The sequence below is a fragment of the Brienomyrus brachyistius genome, chromosome 2, assembly GCF_023856365.1.
Source record: "Brienomyrus brachyistius isolate T26 chromosome 2, BBRACH_0.4, whole genome shotgun sequence".
NCBI lineage: Eukaryota > Metazoa > Chordata > Actinopteri > Osteoglossiformes > Mormyridae > Brienomyrus > Brienomyrus brachyistius.
Window position 1 is genome coordinate 12,444,681 of NC_064534.1, and position 19,578 is coordinate 12,464,258.

The window sequence follows — 19,578 nt, forward strand, 5'->3', positions numbered from 1 at the left end:
AACACACACACGCACACACACACACACACAAAACCAGGCAGTGCCCGCCTGCTACTTTTGCTTGCATGTATGTATGTATGTATGTGTGTGTGTGTGTGTGTGTGTGTGTGCGTGTGTGTGTGTGTGTGTGTGTGTGTGTGTGTATGCGCGTGCGTGTGTCAGTACGTGTGAGTCCAAAGTTATGTTTCGGTATCTGCGCCGGCATGAGCGATGCGTCCTCCTCAGACTGTCATGGGCTAAAGCGCAAAGCAGACGGTGTCAGATATGACACCTAAATACAGGAGAACAGTGGGTGGAAAATAGAAGCTGCATCCGAAATTCCTCTGAGCGGCTAGAGGAGGAGGAGGAGCTGGACGCAGACTCCAAGGCAGCTCGTTACCGGGCAAGGCGGGGAAGCACCTGGGAACGATGACACAGACACCTGCTCCGACGCCGCTCCGTCAAAAAGTATATTTATCTGTAAATATGCATGCGCTCCCCTTTTTGTGCATTCCACAAAATACACACACATTTTTTACTACCCCCCACAGCAAAGGAGAAATGGTGGGTGGGGGGCATTGCATAGAACCCTCATTAAACGTTTATGTCACCAGTGACATTTAGACTCGGCAGAATCCAGCAAAAGGCAAGCAAAGGTTCAGTAAGGTCCAGGTAGGTGGCGCTAGCCTGTGGGGTCGATCAAGGTCGAAGGCATCGGCATGATTATGGATACGAGGGATGGCGGAAACATGCTGAGCAAGGCAAACATCCATCTCAGACCCACTGCGGCCCGCCGGCATTCATGAATACCCAAACCGGGTCCGATCGGGGCCTCTGCACACTCGCCACGTACACAACCATTCCCCGCAGGTGCGGTAACATGGGCGCTCAGCACCGTGGAGGCAGGAAGTTAAGAGCGAGTGCTGTTGCAGCATTAAACTGCGCAGCTGCAACTATAAGTAACCCCTAATTGGCCCACTTTACCAGACATCATCCTGCTTTATCCGCATATCTGCAGGTAGAGATTTAAACTTAAAGCAATATTTACTTATTTAAAAACAGGAATTAAATGGCCGCTGTGTTACCGTTAATTATACAGTTTTTATTACACGATCCTCGGGTAGCCCTAAAGAACGGGAGAAATCCTTGCTAAAAATCAGGGGGGGTTGGTGCGGGTGACATGTGCTCTAGGGCTGCCTCCCAGAGGACACTGTTTAAAGGGACACAGACAGATTTCTGTGCCCGCCTGAACCGGGGGCTCTCTCGTGGAGAGATCCATCTGCTCCTGCTTAATTAACACTGCTGCACGAGTCTGAGGTGCACGCAGTGGGGTGGGGGGAGAGAGAGAGTGGGGGGGGGGGGCGGGAGGAGCAGATATAATGCAATTAATGCAATCATGGAATATATGAATTCCATGAATATAGCATTATCACTTCTTAAAACCTCAACTGCTATAGTAGTCTCTAGTTGTTAAGCCTTGAAAAATGCACAGGTGCTGTGACTAACGTCGATTCAGGATGCACATCGGCGTGGGGTGAGGAGAGGAGGAGGTTAGGCCAAGACATAGGGAGCAGGAGTCAGGGCCCGACAAGGACAGAGGGAAGAACAGAATTAACCTTCCCTCACCTGTCCGGTGGAGTCCCAATGAAATCTCACTTCATTTTCACCCCGCTTTCATTTTAGCAAATGTTTGGCAAATGGGGGAGGGGCGCACAGTGGTAATACTTTCCTCCTTATTAGTTACACACAAAAGCTGCATCCAGAGATCTCACACAAAATTGAATATTTACAGCAAATAAGAATCAAATAACACTATTTGTCATGATGTGCTGTATACATGCTTAAATTAGAATATGATGAATTAATTGTGGCAATTTCTAGACACAAGAGCTTCATCCTTTGATTACAAACCTGATTGTGTTCATATTTAACAAATTTAGTTCAGGCTCTCCAATTTAAATTGTTTCGGTTTTGACACAAATGTGTTTTTCTTTGTGTCACCCTACTTTTACAATAAAACAGGACAAACATTACCTTGAAGAGGTATTTCAGGAAATGTACACACACACACACACACACACACACACACACACACACTCACACTCGGGTACAGATGTCCGAAAAGCATAAATCACATGCATTCGCTTACACACCCACCTACACATTTGCACCAAGTGCTGACAGATTGCTCATTCTACCAGGTCCATGTTAAACCATCCATCCATCCATCCATCTTCTAAATGTTTATCCTGGTCTGGGCTGAGGGTATGTGTCAAATCACCAATCTTAATCTGTCCCCCTAACTAAAATAACTAAAATATACACAACATCATTTGCTGCTACAGAAAGTGAGCTAAACTGCAGAATAAATGGATGTCCAGCTATCCCTAAGAGAATGCTTAGGCTCTGCTAGCTCCTTTCTCTCCAAATAGCCTATATATAGACCAGCTTCATACCAAACATTATTTATAATTTGCTCCCATCAACTGATTCACAGGAGGCTGTCGTCTTATTCAGCTTGAAGGAGAGATGTGTTAAGTTCTGAAGTTGCTCTGGTAGCTTCCCTGTGCAAAACTCGTAACACGGTGCTTTGGGAATGCATGGTATATAGATTTCACTTAAAATACGGGCCGCTTCAATTAATTCCACTGCCGAGTGGAATCTCAGTCAATCTCATATGAGGATACATTATTTAAATGCTCTTCAGTTTCTCAGTAATAGGAAAGAGAAGTGCTAAAGGTTAACAATTAATGTTTAAAATGCCTGTCACACACACTTTATTGCAATTCTAATTATTTCAGTGCCATTAGGAATCGCACAGTTTCACATGCACATCCTCTCAGAAGCTGGGCAGTTCCTGCGAAATAAGCACTGATGCAGTTCTGCCCATCTTCAGAGTCTCCGTGCCCATATTTAGGTGTCAAACATTTTCAAAGGGAAATGTCCAAACTGGAGGGTGATGCCAGAAAAACTGAGAGACAGCTGGGAGGAACTGGAAATGGTACATTCACAGAGCGAGGTGTCCATCTAGTAAATCCTCTCTGAATTTACAGGAGGAGCTGTTTGACCTTTACTCACACATATACTGCGAAAATGAACATGGGTGGGAAAACAGCCCATCGGTGCCATCAAGCTGCCTCAGATTCTCAGAACTAATATCCCTAGTTGGCCCCCTGAGTCACATTTCACCGTTTAAAAAAAAATAAAAATTAAATCACATTTTCTCCACAGACACGAGTTTACGTGTTATTGTATCTGTTTTTATCTACGTGTCATCTTTCCCAAAAGCTGACCTGGCCAGACGACAACCCACTGCTGTCAGACTTTACAGGGTTTATCTAGGACATCGATCCATGCGTCCAAATCGCTCGATCGATAGGCGAACATTCATCTTCAGAACAAGGTTTATGGCGTGTAAGGAGCTGCCTGATTGGAACAAGAAATACAACCACTGCCCCCCCCCCCTCACCCCCCCATAGCAGATTCCCATGCAGGTCAGCCGTCGTGGCTCCACGTTCTGCTGAATGGACAGAACACACATTTCTCTCTCATCCCCACAGAGACATATAGGACCTGTGTGTGACACAGAAATGTTATAATCACTGTTGCAATAAGCATGTGCGAGATCACAGTCCAGAGACGCATGGACGGCTTATGAATTACGCCTTAGATAAAACTGCTGAACTGCTGCTTCAATAATGTATCACTTCCCTGACTTTTTTTTTTTTTTTTTTTTTTAATATCACCGGTGAGTACACAGCGCAGATCCATCTAGGGTTATTGCCACACAGGCCATCCTGACACAGTATTTGTCAATGCCGGCATTTTGCATCTAAGGTCAAAAGAAGACAGCAAGCTGAGGCAGAGAGCCGCAAACAAACCACCTACAGACCACTCCCTGCCGGACCCAACACACTTCTGGTGAGCGAGCTCACGGTCAGTCCGACAGAAGGTAACAGCCCGACATAGTTAATGACTGCTACCACACATTTGCCTTTCAAAGAGGTTAAAAATCAACCAGCTCAATATGAAAGTCTTTTAATATTAACTGGCACCCCTCTGCTTACATTTCCTTGCGACTGTCTTTCTTGTATTTGAAGAACACAAATTCTTTCACTAACTCCATCACTGTCACCAGTGTCCTCTTTTTATCCCTCTTTTAAACCTCTACTACCATGTGACGTGCGCACACACACACAGACTCCATATACACACACATACACACACACACACCCCAACACAGTCAAACACGAGCCAAGCCAGGCTGCTGCAATCCAGCACACACAGCCAGGAGCGCTGAAGCTCTCTCACACGCACACACGCTAACACATTTCATAGTGCACAGCACAGAGCAAAAAAGGAAAAACACACACATAACACTAACAAAGGACAGAAAAGACGAATGATATAAAAGCAGGGACAGCATATATCAAAGCCAGGCAGAAAAATACCACACTACAATCTAACTAAGCTAACTACCATCCTTTTCTGACTGAAGTTGTTCTCCTCTTCCACACCAAAGGATGAGTCTACCTTTCCCTCCGCCCAGCAAAAGCATATGTTGCTGGAGGTCTCGAGTATATCCGAAATGAAAGAAGAGATTCCCAGACGCATGGTGGCTGGACTGGAAGGGCAATCGCGACTGATGAGAAAGCTGGAGGAGAAAGAGGCGTGGACTCCTCGGCTGTCAGAGCGGAGTGCTTGGGCGGACCGAAGGGGCCCCGCTGTGGATGCTGCTGACGCTGTTACCGCTGCTGCCGCTAGCGCCGCCGCCGCCGCTGCAGGACCAGCGCGATGTGCCGTGCTTCTGGCGCACGCTGACTAAGACAACAGGTGCAGCCTGCGAGCGAGCGAGCGAGCGAGAGCACGCGTCCCCCTCCCCGCTCCCACGCGCACGCACGGGAGAGGCAGCGCCGCGGGGACACGAGCCGCGAGCCGAACGACATCCGCGGAAACCGCTACTATCCTTTACAGAAACTCTTTTCGAATGTATAAAGTATCAGTGAAAAATACTGCTTTAATCTTTATTTATTTTTTTCTTGGGGTGGGGGGAATACAAGTATTTTTGTAGGGTATAAGCATTACGCATCTTTCTCTACAGCAGTGGTGCTTGTCAAAATTACACATGCACCCAGAATGCATCTTGGATGAGTGACGAAGGAGAGTAGTAGTAAGCTGGTAATATTTCAGCAAGACCTTTATCTTAGTCTGAGAAACAGGGAAGTGAAAAAATGCATCCCTAATTCCCCATGGTTCCTTCATTCCTTCCAGTGCTGTGTGCCGCCTGTCGCTATAACTCCATACAGTCTCCCCCATGGTGCCCCAAATTTCCTGTGCCAAAAAGGACATCCACCAGGACATCGGTGATCCAACACACAAAGCATGCTGCTGTCAAGCTGATTTGAAGTTTCAAATGCAAAAGAACTATGTGGTCATATGCTGTGAACTGTTAAACCTGGAAAAAAAAGTCTCATTCTATATTAACACCAACGCACGCACTGAATGGTCTGTCCCGTACTGTTTTTCTTATTTATTATTATTGTAATATTGTATATGCAGGAACTGAAATATTGTGTAATTATACACTCACGACAAAAGATAAATTATGTAATAGTAAGTGCTACATTAATCTGATGTCAGGAATTCAAAATGACAAATTTGTTTTTTTTGTTCAGTTTAAACCAGTACATATACATATGCTGACACACACAGACACAAGCAGATCCTCACCTACAGCAGTTGCCGTTTAAACAAATCCATGTCCAGTTCATTACATTTTTACAAGAATAAACCCAGAAAAGCCAGCAAATGATGCAGCAACGATGTAGGAAGGAGATTTCGGGGGTGGGGGGGGGGGGGGGGGGTGTAACACATTGATAGTTTTGCCAAAGTTTCGTCCTTCATTCTGAATTTAATATGCCTATTGTTTAACCTAAAAAAAAAAAAGCTTACGTTACAATCCATGTATAGTGTGTGTCATTGTCAGGCAAACAGGGGCAAAAACCTGATCTGACAGCGAGTCCCCAGTTCTGGTGCCTTAAGCAGAATAAGAATGTGCAGCAGGATGCAAGAATATGGTACAAATCCGGAACACAGGTAAGCAACTGTAGGCTGAAACTTCTGCGGTCGTGTAAGCCATGCCAATGCTGTTACAATATTAGTTACTACACTGGGCATTTACACTATCTTAATACTGCATGTTCTGTGAAATGTGATAGTGAGATTTTGTTGTAATATGCAAAGGTAATGTATTCGGCTGAATAACTGATGTTGCAGTTCTGCGTATTAAACATGTACCTGACTAATGATACATACTACATAAGCGCACACGACTCATACTTGATGGGCCAGCAAAATGTTTCGTGAGGGACCCCAGGGCCGATCTCTCTATCCCAGTGCAACCCTGGAACACTGTACAAGTAAACTGCTCCGATAAAATGGATCAGCTGAAAATGCAGGCAGTATATAGTACACTACCTGCCAGTGAGTAAAACACCAATACAATATATTTACATAATTTTACATTTTAAATAGTCTAAATACCCCTGTTGTTACCATATAATATTACACCTTAGTACAGCAGCAATAAGACGACATAAGCAGTGCCGCTGCCATCCAAGCTGAAAGCGACTGGAACGCGGCTTGCGGCTCGCGGCTCGGCCCCATCTCCTGCCATCGCAATCACCCCTCTACCGGCTCTGCCTCTTCCCACACTTACTCTGACAGTTTCCACGGCTTCCGCAGGGGTGGCAGCAATTCCCTTTTATTGAGGGGGGCAATCCCAAGGGCTGCCCGCATCACACTGATGAACTTCTTGTACTGCATGCTTTTTTTTATTATTATATACAGTCACCTATTTTTTTTACCTTGAAAGTCTATATCCCGAAAGCCCTGATACTCATTTAGCAGTGCATAGTTTTTATCTTCCCTCCTATATAAACACACAAACTACAGCCAGACCAATTTCAAAATCCTTAAGCTGAAGAAGAAGAAGAAACTAGAATGCTTTTGGTGGATCTCAAGAGCGTCACTCTTACATAATTGAAAAGGACCTTTGAACATTACACCAATGAAAATGCTGCAGGGGGATAATTGTGTACACTAAGCCTCAGCAGATAATGTGGATTCCCCATATTCTCTGTAATCCCTAAATACAGCTCACCCAGCTCTCTGCATGCATGTTAACCCTCCACAAGAACACGTTTTCTTAAAAAAAAATAAAAATAAAAAAAAAAAAGTAAAGATTTACAAGGTGGCTACCTACCTCACATTCCTCTGCCTGCATGCAAATAACTGGAATTCTGGGTTTTGTTCCAGTAGAAAAAGAACAGGGGATAAAAACAAAATGTCCACTTGTAAGAACATGAGCTTATATTATAATTACACAACAGGCTTACAGGGACAGATTATGCTGTGTATAGTTCGTAGGATGAAAGGTACATGGGTCCCCACCACCAGAGCAGCAGGTGAGGCTTGGGGAGAAAACAAACAAATGAATGAGCCTGGAAATGATGCGACGTTTTCACACTGACAGATAAAACATGACATGCCTCTTGGGGTACAAAGATTCCCCTAAATCCAGCTGCACTTCAACCTCCAGCGCTGAACAGACAAAGACCTTCTGTATCATAATCGACATCTGACCTTAACTCTTTTTAACCACTTACCAAACAAATCCCAAAATTCGTATCAATGCATGTGGCTAAATGTCACAGTTCATCCCACAACATTCAGGACAGGAACTTTACATATTTCTAGAGCTGTCATGAATGCTCAATTTATTTTTAAAGCATTGATTAAAATTTGCTTTCTTGGACTTTCAGGTTTGAAGGACTCGCCAGATAATGAGAGGTTAGCCATAGATGGAGGTCTAAGCTATGTGTCCTTCATCCTTTTGGAGTAGCTTACCCTGTCTATCATTAAGCAACGAGTTTATCAAAGTAGTCACATCATTTCACATAATATATAATATGGTACAAAGTAACCACACAATATTAATTTTTTTTTGTGAGCGTAACTTACTGATGGTCTCAATCCAGCCGACCATCGTGGTTCTTTTGACGTGACAATTGATTGTTATCGATATTGCATACTGTGCACAATGCAGCACATCATGTATGGACTATTGAGGATGGCATGGTGGTGCACTGCGTGGCATTGTCACTGTACAGTGCCACTTTGTGTGTGTGGAGTTTGCAGGATCTCCCCATGTGTGCTTGTACTCGATTGTCCAGGTTCCTCCAATAGTTCAAAAACAACTTAAGAGAATTAGATTGCCTAAATTCACCATGTGAGTGAGTGACAGGGTTGCAAACTTACGTTTTCAGACTCTCACGCTCATGCAAGAAATCTTAGAGCAAATCTATATATTATTCCATTATAAACCTAAAATTAGCTACAGCAAAAGTATTAGGGTAGTTTTAAAAAACATATAGACCGTTCACAAGATAATAAAACTCTTACAGACATGTAAATGTGTGGGCAAACTGGCACTGCAACCAGCAGAATTATAGGTACGATACACACCCTATGAACAATCATGACCAAAGCTGGCAGCCCCAGAGTAAGTGTGCACCTTGCCATGAGCTGGTGCCCTGTCCAGGATTGGGCCAACTGCAGTATACATTGTATAAATATTAAATTACGTATACACCACTACTCAATTAATAGTCAAATTAATCAGTAGATCACTCGATTATTACTATAATCGAGTGATAGTTCCATATATTTGACAAAAAAGGTACGTTTCTGAGACGAGAACCCTTATAAACATAAATTATAAGCACAAAATCCAGTTTGAGTTACTTGGAATTAAGTGAATGTTACATATGTATATTATAAAATACTGCACTGCAGCCTTTAGCCTGCAGTGTACCAGCCTAGCAAACCCCACAGGGCCGTGTGTTTAGGCTGCTGTTCTCGATATTTATCTTCATACCATTGTATGAGTGTAAAACACCTCAATCAGGAAAAAAAAAATTGCATACGGAGAGAAAGCTTTCATGATACAGCCGTCCTGTTCTGTGATCTCGTGTCTAATTAGGGCTTCGAATACATTTCATAAGTATCTCATTTGCCTTTGAAAAAGGCCTAAATAGAAACGTATAATTACTCGTTTCACTACTGAATGATTATTCAAATGTGAATTAAAAATAGGCAGTCCCCGGGTTAAGAACGTCCGACTTACAGACAATTCGCACTCATGAATGGACAGCCATAAAAACCTATTACGTTAAAAACTCGGGTGCAAAACACTGGTTCGTAATAACGAATATGCACGTTACTTTGTGACGTTTGCGAGAACATTGTGCAGCTTCAGCAGTTCATCATCTCGAGGTTCAGTATAGCAGTGCACGCAGTTATTTTAATATTACTGCACAATCATTTTTATTATGCATTGCATTATTATTTGTCTGACTTACATACAAATTGGGGAACGGATCTCGTTTGTAACCTGGGGACTGCCTGTACTACCTCAAATATTACATGCGTTATGTGGACTGTTCTTTGTTTTCGCCCGTTTGGGTATAATGCAAATTAAAAGAAATAACAGCAACCTAAAGGACACCAAAGAAGAGAGAAAAATCATGTTGTTCATCTGGGTACAAGCCATAATTTTCACAAGCAGAGACAGCTGACGCCGGGCCTGATGCAGCCTTGAAGCAGCCAACCCTCTATCTTCAATAACCCCTTATCCAATTCGGGTTACAGTGATCCTGAGTCTGTCCCAGGAAGCATACGGTATGTTCTGGACGGGATGCCAATCACTTGCGGATGCACACGCACGCACATACAGCTCACAGATGAATCACTCAACATCCAACACAGGAAATACTGTAATACCGCTACTATAAAGCTAAAAGTGCTTCTGCGTCTGGTTTACGATTACAGGACTTTATACATTATATTCACTTTCTTTGTAATCTGGAAATGCTGTTGACATTCTGTATGTATTATGCATAAGTTCAAGCTCACAGTTTACTACACTGATTGATTCATTCAGTGTCCTTTTTGCTTAAGACAGTGCATTTTAGCTGCAGTTCCCCTTTAAAAGGCATCCCTGCGTAAAGGAGTTCACTGGATTTATGGTTATTCTATGAGGGGGTAGACAGACGTCTTAATCTGGAAAGAAACATCTACGTTACATTCAGAATTACATTTTAAAAAGTGATTTTTGGCCATTCGATTCCCAGACAAGCCATTAACAAAATATCCTAAAAGCATGTTAAAAATCATGTTACATGGCCTGTGATATCTTTAAATGTGTGAAAATGGGAACAGTTCTCAATTTTGCAATCTGCTTTTAATCTGGTAATTATTTGTTATCACCTGCAGACACTGCAGCAGTAGATTAACAGTTAAATAGCTGAATAGCATAAACACATTTTGTGGAGTCTTTATATCTTTAGGAAAGAGATGTTACAAGACCAAATGAAATGGGACAGGAACCTGCGCAGTGGATCTGGAATATTAAGGGCTTTTAATGAAGTGGGGAGTGTGTCTCTTTGCTTTCATTCATTTTACTAAATTAATCAAATCGTCCTGTTTTCTCAGCCCCATTAAATCAGCCTGTTTCTCCACAACGTTAGAGAGAGAGAATCCACAGAACCATCAATATCTCTCTATGGCCGTTGTAATCAGCTTACCCAAGAAATTTGTGTCTAGGTCATCCCTGCCTCAATTTTTCTTCAATTTTCAATTCCTCACATATTCACACATGCGCGCGTGCACGCACACACACACACACACACACACACACACACACACACACACACACACACACACACACACACACACACACACACACACACACACACACACAGGGAAGCAGAGCAACTGGATCTTGCAGTCTGACACGTCACCACGAGGTCCAACTCGGCCCAGCCATCGACGGCTCCACACCAGCAGAAGGCCGCTCCGCCCCGCCCCTGTCACAGCTGCAAGGCGCGGGGGCGCGTGCTCGCCTGGCACCCATCCCTAAACCCCCGCTTTCCCAAGGCCGCCATCCATTCCAGCACAACTTCAAGAAGTGACGCGGTACCGGAACTTGGCGGGCGAGGCATACAAAAAGGAGTATCAAGCCACTGACGTGTGTGTCAGAATACAGAATGGCGTGTGAGTGCAGGCAGCGGCATGAGGGAAACGTACGATGAGGACGGCGCAGCCGGAGCGCAGAATGCTGTGACACGTCGGCTGCAACTAAGCAACATCGGCTTTCACCGCACATCCTTCATACCGTCAGCCATGTTTACTAATCAAAATGATCTGCAACCTGCCATCTTTTCACCACACACACATTCAAAGACACTCATACTTACACACACACACTCACAGACACACACACCCGTAATCCCAGCACTCCATTAAATATTTCACAGATGGGACACCCAGCAGGGCACACCCATCACTAGGGCTCTCAGTCAGACAGCCCTAACGCCTCCAGGGGTCCAAAACTGAGTGTCAACCTCAAAGAACTTTGGGGACTCCGACTTATAAGCAGTCAAACTCATTAAGCTCAAATAATATGCTTGCGAAGTAAATATGTCCAAGATTATTAGCCACCAAAGTGCAGTTGTCAAAAGCTAACTGCAGGCAATTTTGGCCCCCCTCCTTACAGCCCACAGAACCAGAATTTAACAATCCAACCCCCCCGCCCCCACCCCCAGCAGCACATCCTCTCCATGAATTCTTAAATGAATCTCAGAAATCAGCTCTGCCAACTTCTGGAGGTCTGCAGTGCAAGTGTTACCTCGGGCTGCGGTATTCTAAAATCCAGTCAGCCCACCCCCATGGGGGGGGGGGGGGGGGGGGTACTTCAGAAAATAATAAACTCATCATTCATGTCCAATTTCTTCCTGTCTTTCCATCCAGGACAATCGAGGAATGAGTAAACACATGCCGCCATGCGACGCTGGAAATCCTTCAACTGCAAAGATGGGGAAATGAAGACAAACAATACACCCTGATCACTGGATCCCACTGATAATTCCCAGCCTTATTAAGATGGGCTTGTAAGATATCAAGATAATGAGGGCCAGGATTTCAGATCTTGTTTACTTCTTGTGTAGCACCGGGCTGTAACTTTACTAAGAATTATAGGTACGATACACACCCAATAAACAATCATGAAAATACCTAAATGATGAATGCCATGAAGTGGACCACACAGTGGTTAGCTTAGCTTGGTAAACGCCTCCACAGCCACAGGCTCGATCCCCAGCTGTGCCATGTACAGATCTCCTTTTCATCCAAAATATAACACAACACCATTGCGCACCAATCTGAATCGGTTCTTCAACACATTTCATTCTTACTCACCAGCTCGGCCCTCCCCCAACACCCCACATGCAAAGACTCCACTGCCACCCCACTTCCCAGACCATCTGCCTCTCTCCTGACCAGGAGTGAGTTGAAGAAACTCCATACGGACAGCAGCACCATCCAACACAGCACCGCTCTACAAGAAAGGCCAGGGCAGGCACTACTTCCCAAGGAAACAGCGTCCAGCGTACTTCTCTGCACTGTGGCCTTCTGGCGATGTGACATCAGTTAGCATATTAACAGCTAGGAAAAACTAAAAGGTGACGCAGCCTTATAATAAGTTGAACTATTTCACGGTTCATTTTTTGACCCTGAACCCTCTGGAGGTAGCAGTAGAAAAGAGGATGGTGGCAAAAATTGGTCAACATTATGTGCAATTCTGTCCTCGGCCTCCAAGGGGCGCTCTCCTAGAGCCCCTTTAGCCACTGGCCCATTCCACCACAGTGTCCTAAGAAGCACTGCTGGGGATCCTTCCTGCCCGCTGCCATCAGGCATTGCGATACCTCCCCCAGGCATCATGACAGTATTTAAAAGACAAGGGCGTGCGGCATACTGATACACAACAATATGCATAAAAAGTACACCCCTCGTAATTTACATATTCTTTACTTATATATTTTGCACACAAGTCTTGCATTTGCACTACACTATAGAGTCTAAAGTATGCGGACACCCCTATTAATTGAAGGAATTGCCTAATTGGGACACACCTATTGTTGACACAGGTGAATAATTAAACAGTCAGTCACGCAATATCCTGCAAACATAAGCAGCAGAACGGGCGGTTGTACTGGAGCGGTTAGCGACATTCCGCTTGGCACGGTCACAGGGTGGCATCTTTCCAACAGGTCAGATTCACAATTCTGTCGTGCTGGAGCTGTCCCGGTAAACCGCAAGCGAGGTGATTGTGAAGGTCAAAATGTCTGGGACAGGGTTATTGAAGCCCTCAAGGTCCGAGCACTGCTGATTTTCCAGCCTCCTTTTACCTGCGAACCAGGTGTGAAGCCTCCTGTCAATCAGAATCAGTCATTCTTAAGCTACCTGGAAGAACTGAAAACAAGGCCTTCAGTGTTCCAACACCTAACGGCAGAACATTAATCCAGAGAAGTAGGAGCTATAGCAGCAATGAGCTGGTTTAATGCTCTTGGTTTCGGAATGAGCTGTTGAACAAGCTGGTGTCCACAAACTTTTGGCCATATAGTGCATGTGTTCCTTTCTCTTCTTGGGTAGGCAACCAATTTTCCCTTAGGATGAAAAAAAGTACATATCCATACATTATATGGCCAAAAGTATGTGCAATCACCCATTCTGCTGCTAATGTCTGTTGCAGGATATTGCCTAACTGTGCTTAATTATACACCTGTGTCAACATCAGGTGTGGCTTAATTAGCTACTTCCTCTAGTTAAATGAAATGTCCACAGCTCCACATACTAATGACCAAATAGTGTATGAATGCATGTATACCCTGATCAACCACAACATTAAAACCACTGACAGGGGAATTGAATAACATTATGTCAATACAATGGCACCTGTAAAGGAGGCCATTATATATTAACCTGAACAATCAGTTATTGAAGTTGATGCTTTGGAAGCAGGAAAAATGGGCTAGCATAAAGATCTGAGTGACTTTGACAGGGGCCTAATTGTGATGGCTAGGTCAGAGCATCTCGAAAATGGCAGGTACTGTAGGGCGTTCCTGGTATGCAGTGGTCAGAATCTACCCAAAGTGGGTCAAGAAAGGCCACCCAGTGAAGCAACAATAGGGTTATAAACGCTCAAGGCTGACTGATTCATGGATCTGCTACTAATGTCACAGGACACCTTCAGAGGTCTTGCCGAGTCCATGCCTAGATGGGTCAGAGCTGTTTTGGTGCCACAAGGGGGACATATTCAATATTAGGCCGGTGGTTTTAATGTTATGGCTATGTGTATATATCAGCTGTTGTATGCAAGTGCTTACGTACAATCTATAAATAGCTCAGTTTCTGACTCTATGTACATATTTTTAACATTAAACACAGAGATCAATTAGACCTGTTAAATAAATAATACCTTACCTACTTCATTTTGTTTGTACTGTTCCACATACACTGGCTTAATTTAACATAGAAATGATAATATATAATGTACTCTGTACTTTAGCACTTAAGCATTCTGTCAAGAAAGGGTTATAAATTGTATTTAACAGAATGAAAAATGACTTTCCATCTACCAAATACTCCAGTATTAAGTTACAGGGGGAGCCTGGAGCCTATCCCAGCTTTGGGCATTACAGGGGAGACATGCAGGACAGGATACCAGTCCACAGCAGGACATACACACAAACCACGGGCTATTTACCAATGCCAAGTCACCTAACCTCATGTACTTGGACTGTGGGAGGAAACCGACACAACAGCAAACTCCATATACGCAGGGTGGGAGTGGAATTCAGACTCCCCCCAACCCTGGAGATGTGAGGCACACCTGTGTCCCCCCCCCACTGAGACACCATGATTTGACTTTACAAACTGCAATTCCACAAGCATGAAACAGATTCAAGAGTGGAACTGCTTCATATCTGACGTGCAGAAAACACACCTCCTCTAACACATGAAGTATAAAATGCATATACTTAAAGGTATAACAGACAATTGGAAAGACATTTTGTGGATACTGGCAGTAATACCAAACCATTCAATTATGCTATAAATTAAAACTACAAAAACAACAGACAAAGCAACAGATGTCTCAAGTGTTCATACAATAAGCACCTGTCAAAAAGTGGTTTTTATATTGCACTGCAAACTGACGTCACCTCCCAATAATCACAAGCAACTAATACAGCCCTCTGGACCCCCTTAAATGGGTGGAGACCCCCCCCCCCTCCCCAATGTTATGCCCTTGACCACAAGGTACAGGATGTTCGCACAACATTCACAGAAAATGATGCGAAACTGCCGACTGCTAGCCACAGCCAGGGAAGTGGAGCACAGAACGCTCATTTTTATTACTTATAAAAATGAAACCGCGAACATGGCTAACAGCAAATTTGATGGGAACTGCCCTTTAATCACTGCTTTAGGGATTCTGCAAGAGAGGACAAAAGAAACCTGTTTGCTAAAAAGCTAATAGTGACAAGCCCGATTAATAGATTTAATTTTATATAATAAATATCCAGACTGTCTGTGCCCAGATGCTACCCTGAGAATCTGGCTAACAGCATATGTATGTGTGCGTGTGCGTGTGTGTGTGTGTGTTTAAATTAGACCTGCAATACACCGTTAGCAGGGAGTCATAGTGTCTCAGCAGGCAGCCCTGTAGCCTCACGCCTCCAGGGCTGCCAGCTTAAATCTCAGCCCCAGCTGTGTATGTGGGGTTTGCATGCTCTCCCCATGTTTGTCTGCGCTTCCTCCAGCTATGTAGCTATGCCCAATTCTGAATAGAATCCAAACTCATCACAATCATGTTCTAGATACGCAGTTATGTGTGAATGGATGCATGGCCAGATGAGCAGATAGAAATCATAAACATGCTGGTTCCCAGGCGAACTTCACACATTCAAAATGGGTTGTAGGAATATTCTTAATTATTATAAACTCACACAATTTAAAATATGCCTTTACTGTAGGTGTGAGCTCTAAATATTACACTGTCTCGACTGTGATACCAATTATTTTCGGTTCCTTTTCGAAGCTAGGGCATGATTTTCCGGGAGTGGGAAGCCTCATCCCAGCATGTCCCAGAGAGACTTTCACAGTGGCGCGGGGGTGTGGAATATTGAGACAAACTGCTGTGATATCCAGCAACTAGGAGATTTCTCTCCTTCATCAGCAACTTTATTGCATACCTTTCTTTCAGAGCAAATGTTTCATAGCAAAAAAAAAAAAAAAAAAGTCTCACGACTGCAAGGCCGAGGAAAACCGCAAAACTTCCCTGGGACTTCAGTGACATCACCATGATTGTCTGTGTACCCGCTAGCTGTGGACATTGAAGAAGGGACTGTCGAGCTCCACTAAATAATTCGACACAAACCGCCTGCCACTGCACTGCCTACCCCTTATTTCTACTTTCTGACTGTATTTTTCCCCCATGCAGGACATTTCCCTCCAAAAATAGATAATATCACCCCTTTCACACAACAAGCAGTATCAACAGAGACCCTGTCCTCTGCGCTTCATCAGTGTCAGCCTCTGACAGGCCTATCGCGCTGGACGCCGGCCCACAATAAAACGTGCCCTTTATTTCTTGGATGGCGCTGAGAGAAAGAAACGACTCTGTGCAGATTATTTCTCAAGCAACTGTGGGAAAATTTAGCAAGGTCTGGCTGGTTGGCTGATGGGTTGGCGTCTGGGATCCAGATGACTTTTATTCCAATGCAAGTTTTTTTTAGAATGATAATTAGTCCAGAGAAAGAAGTAAGACCACACAGTCACACACACACACACACACACAGTGTGGATAGCTGGCTGGCTGGCATTGACGCAGTACATTCACCCAGGTTACTGCTAACATTCGTCCTTGTCTTTTGTGACAGATAAAACTCCAGGTATGCATACATTATAAAGTTAAACCATTTCCGTGACATGAATATTTCTGCTATTCAGGTGCATTTTTTCCCCCAGTGTCCTCAAGAGAATTTCTTTCTGAGAGGTTTCACTTGCAGCAATACAGTACTTTCAGCAATGAATTCATAATCAGGTTCTACACAAAATGTATTATAAGAAACATTGCAAGAATTATAATTCAGACAAACATTAGAGAGGAAAAATGTTACAGAATCCGGCAGAAGAGCCAGAAAACGAAAAAAAGTCCTAATCGGTCGCAGAGGTGCATTTAGTTTCTGTTTAAATTTATGAATCGAGCAGGTTAAAGCAGGTTAAGAAAGAAACGTCCATACAACATAAACACAACGTTCAAGAGAGTATATATAAGCGCCCACCGGTTCCCAGGCTGTTTTTGAAGTATACAATTCACGCAAGTATATAAATATAATAAACGTACCCAATAGCAAAAACAACGGAACAAGAAGCGATTCTACTTATTCTAACGAATGATCTACATGGAAAAAAATGACGATTAAATACCTATCAAGTGGAACGGTCTAGCTTGCCCCACACCCGATACGACCAGATGTAGCAACACATGAAAATACCTTTACTACGCATACTGTGAAGTATAAAAATTCCCCATTACAAGCCTCTAAAATTGGCAACTTTAGACTTAAACTTCAATAATGCCGGTTAAGTCGAATCTCTCGACCGTCCAGTACACCGTTAAGCTAAAAGGTGGCGTTTTACGTTACCTTACCTCGGGAGTTTACAGCAAAGTCGAACCGCAAAGCATGAAATCCGGAAAACACCTCAGGCGAAGCAGACAGTCGGAAGACGGCTTCCGGGATGGTACTGACACCCGATCCAGGTGAGAGTGAGCCACGGACAGGTAAAGGGGCGTGGCCTTGCGGCCGCAGGTGACCCACGAGCTGCGAATTCATTTTACTGGGTGGTTCGGGGAAACTCATTAATATTCATGACGGAAGCACGAGCTGATTGACCAGTGAGTGCCTTAGACAGAACTCGTAATAGGGTTAGGCACACAGTATAAATGTTTAGGTATTACTACATTCATACAAGTGTCCATTTAAGGACACAATATGTACATGACACCAGTTAGTTAATGAAGTAACGCTACTCTACATAATTTACCTTATCACCATTAGCCAAACTTTTGGCAGCAAAAAACATGTCGAAGGGAGTACGTTCACCGGCCAATTAGGTAGTGCTTCTTCGTGAATGTTAATGATTTTTTTCCGAACTACCTGTAAACAAAAATCGCCCCTGGTGGCTCAGCTGCATCCGCAAGGCCACGCCCACAGCGGGCGCCACGTCAGCGCGTCTGAGCCGCGGGTATCACTGTGACACTCCGTGTCGGGTGGCGTCTGCTTTCACTAACCATTCGATCAATACTTGTTAAATAAACTTTTTACGTATAGATGAATATAACATAACATATAACAGGGATCTTTAAAAAATGTCACTTAGCAAAATGTATTTATTTATGTATTTATTTATTTATTTGACTAGCTTTATTTGTTCACACCAGTCCCATGATAGAACCTGGAGAGGAATTTGAAAAAGCAAGCACGTCTTCAAGCTATATAAGTAACAGCGTCTCGTGAATTTAGTCTATTTTCACTTGTTAGAGATGGGTAAGATTACTTACCAGTTGCCTCGCAGACCTTCTGAGATATAGGGCCATATTCCAAGGGGTAAAACATATAAGGTTGTACGATACTTCCATGTTTTATTTTCACATATGATTTTATGACATAATAGACCAACAGTCAGGCATGGACTGGTGCACAGTCTGTCCTAGGCTATAGCCTATACCCTAGAGTCCTGGCAAGCAAGAGAGTCCAATTCCACTTTGGGAAAAATGGAACGATTAGTAAAATCAGCAACATCTGAGTGTCTGTGCTGGTTGAGGTAATCCACCCCTGTATATGGTGGTCTTGGAAATTAGAGTACTGGCTTGCAGTACTGGTCCCAGCCAATATAATGCCTTAGGCGAGCATCACCACCAGCATCCTCTGTCTGAGGTGAAGTGAAATTGGCTGGCAGATCAGCGCCCCCTCAGAAACTGTCGCCCTAGGCCGCTCCCTATAACACCTACAGCACTGATCGCCCCCTGCTGGGTTGGTTATGAGTCTTCTGATGAAAAGAATCTTATTCACAGGCACATGAACTCTTTGTTTGGGCAGAAATCAAGATGAAGTACAAGGAACATTCATTCTTTTGACAACAGCGTTACGTAAAAGACCCATGCTGTAATCACTTCAGGGCAAGTGACCTAACAGTGTAGCCAAAAATTATTTGTACACTGTGAAGGGTCAATGGTTGATGATGAAATTACATATTTTGAAAACAATTCCAGAATGTGTTTTGAATAAGTTTTTATTGTTCCTTTACACAACACACATATAATTGTACCATTTTAAAGTTTGTTCTTTGATATTCTCAATATCATTTCCAATTTTGACCTTTTTTTCCCCCCACAGTGTACAAAATTTTTGGCTACACTGTATATGGGAAGATCAAGAGTAACATTACAACTCTCGTCGAGACATGAGGTTGAGATGTCCCTTGTCTCGTGGAACCTGCCCTTCAACATAGAAGATCAGTCCTCTCTGGCATTTTAATTTGATTTGAACCCTGATTGGCTCCAAAACCATAACCCTTTGTGCTGGAACTGCAACAGACCTATGAACAGAATCAAACATCTTTCCTTTCATAATG

The 19,578-nt window shown here is 43.6% G+C and overlaps 1 protein-coding gene and 1 long non-coding RNA gene across 3 annotated transcripts in view; one reads left to right on the forward strand and one right to left on the reverse strand.

Annotated features, from left to right (window-relative positions):
- The window catches only part of LOC125718170 (tight junction protein ZO-2-like), a 66,148-nt gene extending 48,421 nt beyond the window's left edge, over nucleotides 1-17,727 (reverse strand). Inside the window, exon 1 of one of the 2 annotated variants that reach the window (XM_048991840.1) lies at nucleotides 17,594-17,727. The gene's annotated coding sequence lies outside the window, so the exon portion shown is untranslated. The remainder of the gene's footprint in view (nucleotides 1-17,593) is intronic. The other variant, XM_048991849.1, reaches the window with a different exon arrangement.
- On the forward strand, nucleotides 1,356-5,824 carry LOC125718299 (uncharacterized). Its single transcript, XR_007384811.1, has 3 exons — nucleotides 1,356-3,931; nucleotides 4,502-4,812; nucleotides 5,251-5,824. It is a non-coding gene; the product is annotated as an uncharacterized LOC125718299 (long non-coding RNA).
- Nucleotides 17,728-19,578: the final 1,851 nt, after the last annotated feature.